The sequence below is a fragment of the Coregonus lavaretus genome (assembly GCF_964263955.1).
Source record: "Coregonus lavaretus genome assembly, contig: HAP1_SCAFFOLD_119, whole genome shotgun sequence".
NCBI classification, from domain to species: domain Eukaryota; kingdom Metazoa; phylum Chordata; class Actinopteri; order Salmoniformes; family Salmonidae; genus Coregonus; species Coregonus lavaretus.
The window spans coordinates 441,185-450,929 of record NW_028164744.1 but is presented as its reverse complement, the minus strand read 5'-3'; positions in this window follow the sequence as shown (position 1 = coordinate 450,929).

Here is a 9,745-nt window from a genome sequence, read left to right as displayed (position 1 = left end):
GTAAAGTATGATGAAATGCAGCTGGCCAGTTGATAGTAAAGTAGGATGAATGATACAGCTGGCCAGTTGATAGTAAAGTAGGATGAATGCTGCATGAATGATGCAGCTGGCCAGATGATAGTAAAGTAGGATGAATGATACAGCTGGCCAGTTGATAGTAAAGTAAGATAAATGATAGATACAGCTAGCCAGTTGATTTTAAAGTAGGTTGAATGATACAGCTAGCCAGTTGATAGTAAAGTAAGATAAATGATAGATACAGCTAGCCAGTTGATAGTAAAGTAGGATGAATGATACAGCTAGCCAGTTGATAGCGAAGTAGGATGAATGATGCAGCTGGCCAGTTGATAGTAAAGTAGGATGAATGATGCAGCTGGCCAGTTGATAGTAAAGTAGGATGAATGATAGATGCAGCTGGCCAGTTGATAGTGAAGTAGGATGAATGATAGATGCAGCTAGCCAGTTGATAGCGAAGTAGGATGAATGATACAGCTAGCTAGCGGCAATAGCTAGCCAGGAGTTCATCTGAACATGTAGACTGAAATATAGACTAACCGGTGAACAACAGTGTGCACTTCGTCCACTGCCAGTCCAATCAACCGCTCGCTGAAAAAGGTTGCTTGAATAACTTTTCTACATACATCGCTTCATATATACGGTCCAGAGGAGCCTATGGGTTCTGGGAGAGGTACGGTCCAGAGGAGCCTATGGGTTCTGGGAGAGGTACGGTCCAGAGGAGCCTATGGGGTTCTGGGAGAGGTACGGTCCAGAGGAGCCTATGGGTTCTGGGAGAGGTACGGTCCAGAGGAGCCTATGAGTTCTGGGAGGGGTACGGTCCAGAGGAGGCTATGGGTTCTGGGAGAGGTACGGTCCAGAGGAGCCTATGGGTTCTGGGAGAGGTACGGTCCAGAGGAGCCTATGGGTTCTGGGAGAGGTACGGTCCAGAGGAGCCTATGGGTTCTGGTACGGTCCAGAGGAGCCTATGTGGATCTTGGCACCCAAATGCTCCTAGAGAGAAGGGAGAATACTGAAGCATGTTGATGACAGTTCTACAGCCTCCATCAGAGGCCCAGGCTTTTGGCAGAGATGGTAAAGCTCTCTTTTCTGGACTGCAACATTGTAATATTGTGCCCTCCACGGCACTTCATATACAGTGCAGTCGGAAAGTATTCAGACCCCTTCACTTTTCCACATTGTTACGTTACAGCCTTGTTCTAAAATGGATTAAATTGTTTTTTATCCCTCATCAATATACACACACACACACACACACAATACCCCATAACGACAAAGCAAAAACTGGTTTTTAGAATTGTTGGCAAATGTATAAAGAATAAAAACTGAAATATGAAATGTACATAAGCATTCAGACCCTTTACTCAGTACTTTGTTGAAGCACCTTTGGCAGCGATTACAGCCTCAAGTCTTCTTGGGTATGACGCTACATGCTTGGCACACCTGCATTTGGGGAGTTTCTCCCATTCTTCTCTGCAGATCCTCTCAAGCTCTGTTAGGTTGGATGGGGAGCGTCGCTGCACAGCTATTTTCAGGTCTCTCCAGAGATGTTTGATTGGATTCAAGTCCGGACTCTGGCTGGGCTACTCAAGGACATTCAGAGACTTGTCCTGAAGCCGCTCCTGCGTTGTCTTGGCTGTGTGCTTAGGGTTGTTGTCCTGTTGGAAGGTGAACCTTCGCCCCAGTCTGAGGTCCTGAGTGCTCTGGAGCAGGTTTTCATCAAGGATCTCTCTGTACTTTGCTCCGTTCATCTTTCCTTCGATCCTGACTAGTCTCCCGGTCCCTGTCGCTGAAAAACATCCCCACAGCATGATGCTGCCACCACCATGCATCACTGTAGGGATGGTGCCTGGTTTCCCCCAGACGTGACATTTCGCATTCAGGCCAAAGAGTTCAATCTTGGTTTCATCAGACCAGATAATCTTGTTTCTCATGGTCTGAGAGTCCTTTAGGTGCCATTTGGCAAACTCCAAGTGGGCTGTCATGTGCCTTTTACTGAGGATTGGCTTCCGTCTGGCCACTCTACCATAAAGGCCTGATTGGTGGAGTGCTGCAGAGTAGATTGTCCTTCTGGAAGGTTCTCCCATCTCCACAGAGGAACTCTGGAACTCTGTCAGAGTGACCATTGTTTTCTTGGTCACCTCCCTGACCAAGGCCCTTCTCCCCCGACTTCGTTTAACACTTTTTTGGTTACTACATGATTCCATATGTGTTATTTCATAGTTTTGACATCTTCACTATTATTCTACAATGTAAATAAAATAGTAAAAATAAAGGAAAACCCTTGAATGAATAGGTGTCCAAACTTTAGACTGGTACTGTACATTATGGAAAACATGTCTCACACTCAGTCATAGTTAGTAGAATAATGAATGCATTGGCAAGATTTTGGCACCGTCAACTTTTAGAAGGTTAGCAGGAAAGTTAATGATTTAAACCACCTAAATATACTCACATTCACTGTATCACGTTTCAGGAGAAGACCCAGATGTTGACATTGTCGAAGTAACAAAAGGTTATTACAAAATCAGGGGGCAGGTAAACAACAGGTCAAGGGCAGGCAGAGATCAGTAATCCAGATCAGAGTCCAAAAAGTACAGAACGGCAGGCAGTCTCAGGGCAGGCAGAGGTCAATAATCCAGATCAGAGTCCAAAAAGTACAGAACGGCAGGCAGTGTTAGGGCAGGCAGAGGTCAATAATCCAGATCAGAGTCCAAATGTACAGAATGGCAGGCAGCCTCAGGGCAGGCAGAGATCAGTAATCCAGATCAGAGTCCAAAAAGTACAGAACGGCAGGCAGTGTTAGGGCAGCCAGAGATCAATAATCCAGATCAGATTATTGATCTCTGGGGACTCTTTAATGTTGAGCCAGGGTGTTAGTTTCTATGTTTTGTGTTTCTATGTTGGCCGGGGTGGTTCTCAATCAGAGGCAACGTGAATCAGCTGTTGCTTGTTGTCTCTGATTGGGTACCATACTTAGGTAGTTGTTTGGCATTTGTGTGGTGTGGTATCTTGTTCTGTGTATGGTTTGTGTTTTGTTACCAAGGACTTCACGTATCGTTTTTGTTGTTTTGTTCGTGTGTTGTACATCTAATAAATCATGTACGCTTATCACGCTGCGCCTTGGCCCGTTTCATCTAATGACGATCGTGACAGAAGATACCACCTTGACTGGGTCAAGCAGCGTAAAGAGGAGAGAGGTTGGACTTGGGAGCAGAGGATGGAGAGGCTGGCGAGAGCCATGGAGGCCATATCCACGGGGGAGAGACAAGCCCAATACATTTTTAGGGGGGGGCTCACACCGTGGACGACGGGGCTGCTGGAGGCAGAAAAGGGGCGAGTTTGTGGACAAGGAGAGAAGGCCACCGGGTTACGGGAGCCATTGGTGATTAGAGGGAGGGAAAGTGTAGAGGCACGGCGAGAGGTACTGAAGTGTGTTGCCAGCCCGGCCCGGCCTGTTCCTGCCCCTCGCACCAAGTTAATGGTGCGCGTCGCCAGCCCGGCCCGGCCTGTTCCTGCTCCCCGCACCAAGCCTATGGTGCGCGTCGTCAGCCCGGTTTGGCCTGTCCCTGCTCCCCGCACCAAGCCAATGGTGCGCGTCGCCAGTCCGGTCCGGCCTGTTCCTGCTCCCCGCACCAAGTCAATGGTGCGCGTCGCCAGCCCGGCCCGGCCTGTTCCTGCTCCCCGCACCAAGCCTATGGTGCGTGTCGTCAGCCCGGTCCAGCCCGTCCCTGCTCCCCACACCAAGCCTGTGGTGCGTGTCGTCAGTCCGGCACAGCCCGTCCCTGCTCCCCACACCAAGCCTGTGGTGCGTGTCGTAAGTCCGGCACAGCCCGTCCCTGCTTCCCACACCAAGCCAGTGGTGCGCGTCGTCAGCCCGTTTCACAGGTACCGGTCAGCTGCTCCACACCGGAGCCTAAGCAATCCGCTCCACCGATGTCCAGTCCAGCTCCAGCCAGCGGGACCAGACCAGGGGCACTACGGGGGCGTTGTTAGAGGGTGGGGGTCACGCCCGGAGGTGCCCACCCGGTCCCTCCCCTGTGGTGTTTGGTTGGCGCGGTCGCAGTCCGCACCTTTGGGGGGGTGGGGGGGGGGGTACTGTCACGCCCTGGCTCTGGGGACTCTTTAATGTTGAGCCAGGGTGTTAGTTTCTATGTTTTGTGTTTCTATGTTGGCCGGGGTGGTTCTCAATCAGAGGCAACGTGAATCAGCTGTTGCTTGTTGTCTCTGATTGGGAACCATACTTAGGTAGTCGTTTGGCATTTGTGTGGTGTGGTATCTTGTTCCGTGTATGGTTTGTGTTTTGTTACCAAGGACTTCACGTATCGTTTTTGTTGTTTTGTTTGTGTGTTGTACATCTAATAAATCATGTACGCTTATCACGCTGCGCCTTGGCCCGTTTCATCTAATGACGATCGTGACAGGTACAGAACGGCTGGCAGGGTCAGGCTAATATGTAGCTGTCATTTTTAAACCTCCATTCTAGCAGATATGACACACACACTTCTTTCTATATACATGCTTTTATTTGGGTTTCTATGCAAAGTATATGATTGGAATGTTTCTTTAAGCCTGCAGCTAGTTACTTGAAATGAGACATATAATCATGACAAAACATGATTCAAATTCAATTCACTGACAGAGAGATAGCTAGCTAATGAAACACAAATTGACATTGACAGTAGCTGGCTAAATTGACATTTCCAGTAGCTGGCTAGGCTATTCAAACTTTAACATTGACTAGCTTTCAATACATTTGATAAAAGGTCCATGGAGTTACCTCTTCATACTATCAAGACAATTCTTATTGCATGCTGGATATTTCAAGTGCACTCAAAAACACATATTTGTCTTATTTCAGTATTTGGGAGCTAGATATATCTGTTTCTCTTCATCACACAGCAGTTTTCACAAGAGGCTGTAGTTACATCGTAGATAGAAGCAGGCCATTGGCTGCCTTCATTACGAGGGATATGTACGGGACCTCTGATTGGTTCCAAGTTCAGGAGTTCATCAATGTTGCCTGAGCAGACCCGTTTCATCTAATGAGTGTTGAAATATACTTTTTATGCAAAAATGTGCAAGAATTTAAGGTGCCAACGAATGTTATAGTCATCATAACAATATTTTACTGTCATATACAAAAAAATCAGGTCCTCTCTCGACTGGCATCGATTAACTTCACTCATTTCAGCTTCTGCCCACCACCTAATAACACAACCACACCACAGAGAGAACAATGAGCCAGATATTTCACCTGATGTAGAAATGTGAAACATCCGGTTGGCTTTTCAACTCAATACCAAATATGGTGTTGAGAGGAAGCCCAGTGGCCGGCAGTGGGAGAAGATGGAGCGAGATGGATTTTGGCCGATATTCTGCTATTTATTTATTTTATCTATGAAACATTTGATCTCAATACAGTTTTCTGTTTCCATCACTAGAATATGTAACAAACAGAGTGGACTACGTTTTGTAGACTTTACCCTTTGCCAAAGTTGTAAAAAATTGCGTTGTTTAGAAGGAGTGCAAGGGCGAATTGAGTTATTGCACATGGGGCAATCTTCACAAAGTAGGCGTTCCCTAAAGGAAATATGCAAATAGATTCTAGAACGGGCCAATAGGAGCTCTCTTGCTCCTGCTTGGCTCTGCCCACCTCCTTGCTTGTTCTGCCCACTATGATTAATTTGCTCCCATTGGAAACGACAGGCTCTGGTCTATCTTGGGTTAGTTATAAAAGTCTTTGGCCACACAGTCTGCGAAGAGCATGAGGTGTGGCTGAGATTAGTCAGTTTGAGCTAGCATATGAACTCGGTAGCACAGAGTAGATCCCCCATATGACGTTGAGAAATAGTGCACTATGGGTAGTTTAGAAGATATCCGGAAATAAGTTAATAAATACGTAATAACGCAAAAACATAACTGTTTGTTCTTATAGGTAACCAGATCGTGACTACAACTAATTTACTTAAGTCTTTAACCACACTGTGTTGTTACATTGGTGGGTAAAAAATACTCATAAAAACTCATAACTTTTTGTCTGAAAATAAAATCTACATTTTACTCAACTTCGTTACCCACTCCAGTCAGCAGATGGCGATGTGGGACTTTAAGGCTATGCTGCTAGTGTGACGTATAATCTAGTGGACGGGACGCTTCTTTCAACAGCAGCAACAGTTAGTCAGACACCTCGGTAGCTTGCTAGACAAAATAGCCCAACCAATAAAGCTCTTTAGACGCTTTCGTGTATATTAGCCACTGTGTTTTAAACCTACTTCTGTCGTCTAGTTAGTTATCCATTTAATTTCATATTTACGGTGTTGTTGTTATTAGTCAGCTAGCTGGCTGGTTAAGTTAGCACTAGCCTAGCTAGCTAACATCCCCGACCATGAGGTCACTAAGCTACTCTCCTCCTGCTAAAGAAGAGGAGGTCTGCTGGACGGAGAAAGAAGCTCTAGTGAAAGAGGAGGAGGAAGAGGAGGATGTTACAATACAAAAACAAGTAGAGGGTGAAGCTGTTACCGTGAAAGAAGAAGAGAAAGACGTGTTCAGAGTGAAAGAGGAAGAGGATGTTACAGTGAAAGAAGAGGAGGCTCCCGTTTTTGGAGTGAAAGAGGAGGAGGGGGAGATGACTGTCACATCGAAAAAGGAGGAGGAAGAAGAGGAGGAAACTGGATATCTGGTTCCGGTTTCCCAAAGGCACCTTAAGGCATCCAATGGTTCTAATGATGAACTTAGCAGTAAGATGCTTTTGAGAAACCAGGCCCTGATTAACACTAGTAAGTACTGTCTTAAAAACAGAGGCACAAACTCTGCAGTTGTTGAACTGATGTGTGGTGTTAAAGGGGAAATCTGCAGTTGCTACATCCATATTTGGACTTTTAAATTATTTATATATAGCCATTGATTCTTGAAGAATATAACACATGCCTCATGAGCTTAGTTCAACTGTCTTACCCCATCAGATCCCAAAATAAGCTTTTTCTACTCCAATGTTTAGAAACAATGTAAATGTAAACCAACACTGTATAGCCTCAACATGGTTAAAACTATAATGTTGATATCATGGATGGTCAGTCCTTGCATCCATAGGTCTGTCTATTAATGTGAGAGTAGTTACATTTCTCCAGCCCCATCATCATCTTATTACCAAAACAGTGGTGGAATGACAGCTTTGTTATTGTTTGAACTGCAGATTGGTTGATTGATTGATGTGGCTTTTTAAAGGAACAACCTAGGATTTAAACAGCAACAAAATGGCTGCCCTTAGACTTGGTTTGGTAAACAGCTGAGGGATGGGGGCTGGAGAAATGTAACCACTCTCAAATTCATAGAGAAAGCTATTGTAGCAACCTTAACCCAAAACCTAGCGACCTCATCAAGAAGTTCAGACATCTTGGTATAACAGTTATAAGGTGTTGGCTTGACAGTCTCTGGACCCAGGTTTGAGTCCAGCTCAGGGCTACCCCTGGAATTCACTACACTATGAATACAAGGACTGGCCGTCCATAAGGTCAAAATCACAGTTTTAACCAGATTGAGGCTATACAGTGTTTGTTTACAAACAGTGGCGTTTTATGAGCTCATGTTTTGGTTTCTGATGGGGTAAGACAGTTGAAACATTTGAGGCATTTAAAAGTTATATTCTTAAAGAATCAATGGCTATACAGTTTATGGGTCTTTCTATATCTGCCAGTGAGGCTTTCCTGTGGGGGTCAAATTGTTGGAGCTGTTGATAAGTCATTGTATAATATTTTGCAAATGTATTTTCATTTTTATTAGGGCTGACCCTAGTCGACTGGTCGATTGTTTGGTCGATAGGCTGTTTTGTCGACAGAGATTTTTTTAGTCGAGCAGTCGCAAATACACTATATATACAAAAGAATGTGGACACCCCTTCAAATTAGTCGATTCAGCTGTTTCAGCCACAACCGTTGCTGACAGGTGTATAAAATCGAGCACACAGCCATGCAATTTCCATAGACAAACATTGGCAGTAGAATGGCCTTACTGAAGCGCTCAGTGACTTTAAACGTAGCACCGTCATACGATGCCACCTTTCCAACAAGTCAGTTCGTAAAATTTCTGCCCTGCTAGAGCTGCCCCGGTCAACTGTAAGTGCTGTTATTGTGAAGTGGAAATGTCTAGGAGCAACAACGGCTGAACTGCGAAGTGGTAGGCCACACAAGCTCACAGAACGGGCCCGCCGAGTGCTGAAGCGCGTTCCAAACTGCCTCTGGAAGCAACGTCAGCAGAATAACTGTTAGTCGGGAGCTTCATGAAATGGGTTTCCATGGCCGAGCAGCCGCACACAAGCCCCAGATCACCATGCGCAATGCCAAGTGTCGGCTGGAGTGGTGTAAAGCTCGCTGCCATTGGACTCTGGAGCAGTAGAAAGGCGTTCTCTGGAGTGATCAATCCGACGGACGAATCTGGGTTTAGCGGACGCCCGGAGAACACTACTTGCCCCAATGCATAGTGCCAACTGTAATGTTTGGTGGAGGAGGAATAATGGCCTGGGGCTGTTATTCATGGTTCGGTCCCCTTAGTTCCAGTGAATGGAAATCTTAACGCTACAGCATACAGTGACATTCTAGACGATTCTGTGCTTCCAACTTTGTGGCAACAGTTTGGGGAAGGCCCTTTCCTGTTTCAGCATGACAATGCCCCTGTGCGTAAAGCGAAGTCCAAACAGAAAGGGTTTTTCGAGATCGGTGTGGAAGAACTTGACTTGCCTGCACAGAGCCCTGACCTCAACCCCATCGAACACCTTTGGGATGAATTGGAAGGCCGACTGCGAGCCAGGCCTAATCGCCCAACATCAGTGCCCGACCTCACTAAAGCTCTTGTGGCTGAATGGAAGCAAGTCCCCGCAGCAATGTTCAAACATCTAGTGGAAAGCCTTCCTAGAAGAGTGGAGGCTGTTATAGCAGCAAAGGGGGGACCAACTCCATATTAATGCCTCTGCTTGAAACATGTAGTAGGTATTACAGACGCAGTCAGGGAGACGTTTTAAAATGTCAGTGAAGACTCTTGCCAGCTGGTCAGTGCATGCTCTGAGTACGCGTCCTGGTAATCTGTCTGTGAAGATTAACCTGTTTAACCCCCTTGGAGTCAATTGACGCAAATTTGCTTCAATCTAAGTAATTTAAGTAATCCATAGTACGACCATCTTAAAACAATTCCATATGTCAGTTTACACCCCCTCCCCCAACGGCTTAGATTTACAGGGGTTAAAGGTCATACTCACATCGGCTAAGGAGAGAGTGATCATACAGTCGTCCGGAACAGCTGGTGCACAAGACTTTGTGGAGGCCACGGAGATGGCACAGTCCATCGCTCTAAGACATGTGATACATAAATTGTATATGGTTATATTATGTACAAAATAATTATGCAACACTAATAAATCTAATATTATTTTATAACAAATGTACTTTCTCCCGCTTTGGATACTGTCGCTGTCCGCGGTTCTGAATGTAATTATATGCACAAGCACAAAACACCACATCTGTAATTTTAGTCCCGTCTGAATCTGCCATGGCAGTCATTTTTACATGGCAGGAGAGTAACAATTCAAGCCAGAATAACCTACTGTTTTTTGGCGAACTCCAAGGTCCTCTGGTAATACCAGTCCCGTGGGAATCGACATCCCTGTGTTTTGAGAGAAATGAGTTTGACAGGTGTTGCTCACGGTTTGATCAAGAAAACAATAACTGATTTGATCAAT